We start from the raw sequence: 2,168 nt of genomic DNA, 5'->3' as shown, positions 1-2,168 counted from the left end.
TTTTATAGATATGGATCCTTTTTCTCTTCCTAGGATCTTTTTAAGATAGAGGTCAATAGTGGTCAAAGCTCAGATTTTGGATCTGTAAAGTGTGAGTTGTTAGTGAAGTTTGAGGTAGAGATGTCCTAAACACAAGCATTGATATGAGTCTGGAGATGAAAAGAGATCAGGGTCATAAAGAAAAGAGGACAAAAGACAAGAAGCCTTGTCTAACATGTTCTTCTGGAAGAAAATAAGGAGCAAGAAAAGGAGATAAAGAAATAGGTGAAGTAAAAATACAACCAGGAAAGTGTAGTACCTGGAAACTCAAAAAAAGAAGAAAGTATTCAGTAGAAGGTGGTTAACATTAGCAATGCAGAGAGGTGAAGAAAGGTGTCTGAAAAAATACACCATTAGATTTTGAGATTGGCCTTTGAAAGAATTGTTTCATTAGTATGTTTTTTTTAATTGACCTTTTAATAGAAAACAGGCCTTTATTTGCCAGGAAGGATGATGCCATCATACTTCTGTTGGAACAAGCACATGGCTTCCTCTTTGCCAATTCTGTGTTTAGCCCCAATGTAGCCTCTCCTACAATGCTGAACCCGGGTCTGCCCAGCACCACATAGAAGTCTAAGCCAAAGATGCCAATGCTTGGGTCATATTTAATCCCCAGATCGATATACTCTTGGATCCCAAAAACAAAGTTGCCAGTACCTGAGAAGTTATTTTTTCCTAACTCATATTCTCGCACCTTCAGTCCCTTCTCCAGAATCTCTTCAGTTTTGGCCCCATGGACTGTGCAGTGAACTGAGATCTTCTCAGTTCTCCTGATTCCAAAAGACCTGACAGTATAGCAAGCTTTGGAGAATACTGGGGTTTGGCCTATTAGCTGCTCCAACACTTTGGCTGCTCTGGTCAGCCTGTCCCCACTCTCCCCAACACAGATGTTGAGGCAGAGCTTTTGGATGTGCAGTTCCCACATGGGATTTTCCTTTTCACTCTGATCTTGTGCCATGGTGGATCTTTCAGTAGTATGTTAAGGAAGGTAGTCAGTCTGTCACAGAGTATCTCAGGAGAGCAGGAAAATCAAGTCTACACTACTCTTTCAAGAGATTTAGGGAGAAAAGAAATGAAACCATAGCTAGATAGGGTAGAAAGTTGAGAGGAGGATTTTTTAATTTTGGTTTTTGCAAGGCAGTAGGGTTAAGTGACTTGCCCAAGATCACACAACCAGGTTATTATTAAATGTCTGAGGTCACATTTGAACTCAGATCCTCTTGACTCCAGTGCTCCATCCACTGCACCACCTAGTTATTTCAAGGGAAGGAGTTCTTTTAAAATAGAGGATTAGCTTTCACTGTTTTCTGACTTAAAATATCTCATAGCTATTTTAATTGTATATATAATCTGAAAATGAGGAACAGATTACAAAATAGATATAAATATGAAATAGTTTCTTCAACTATTCCCTCCTCCTTCAAACCATCAATTGAATCAAACAACACCAATTCCAGCACAGAACTTTGTAGAGCATCAAATAGTTCAGGAGGTGGGCTTGGGTTTAGGAAGAGCTGGGTTTAGCTCCCATTTGAGAAATCCACTGGTATAATTTCCAGATCTAGTCTCTTAAATTTCTGAACTTCAGTTTCCTCATTTATAAAATGAGGAAATAGAACCTACCTTATAGTTGTTGTAAGATTAAATGAGTTAACATGTAAAGTATATCACACACCTGACCAGGCTTATATCCATGTTGGCTATAATATTATTAGAAACTCTCAGGTTGAAAATAAATTTTCAAACAGTTTTTAGAGTTTATCATTCAGTTAATGATCTTGTTTCCTCCACAGAGGTCAGGAATCAAGTTAACTCTATGAGGAAGCATGATTGAATTAGCCCCTAAGAGAGTGGGATGACTCCAGCTCCCTATTTCTTGATTCTTTCTGTTGTAAACATTCCTTCTCTTCTCAATATCCCTCTTTTGAGTGACTGAATGAAGAAATGGAAAACCACTTTATATAAGCACCTGTACAACATGCAAGCTAGGTGGAGTAATGGATAGGGTACAGGGCCTGGAGTTAGGAGAATCTGAGTTCAAATTTGACCTCAGACACTTACTGACTGTGGCCCTGGGTAAGCCACTTAAACTCTCTTAGTATACTTTTTCTCAGTTGTAATAGAGATAA

The 2,168-nt window shown here is 38.6% G+C and overlaps 1 pseudogene; it reads right to left on the bottom strand.

Moving 5' to 3' along the window:
- Positions 1-473: 473 nt before the first annotated feature.
- Positions 474-997, bottom strand: LOC141491898 (large ribosomal subunit protein uL5-like; annotated as a pseudogene).
- Between the last annotated feature and the right edge of the window lie 1,171 nt (positions 998-2,168).

Source organism: Macrotis lagotis, chromosome 6 (assembly GCF_037893015.1).
Source record: "Macrotis lagotis isolate mMagLag1 chromosome 6, bilby.v1.9.chrom.fasta, whole genome shotgun sequence".
NCBI classification, from domain to species: domain Eukaryota; kingdom Metazoa; phylum Chordata; class Mammalia; order Peramelemorphia; family Peramelidae; genus Macrotis; species Macrotis lagotis.
The sequence above is the reverse complement of the archived record's forward strand: the minus strand, read 5'-3'. Positions and strand labels throughout refer to the sequence as shown.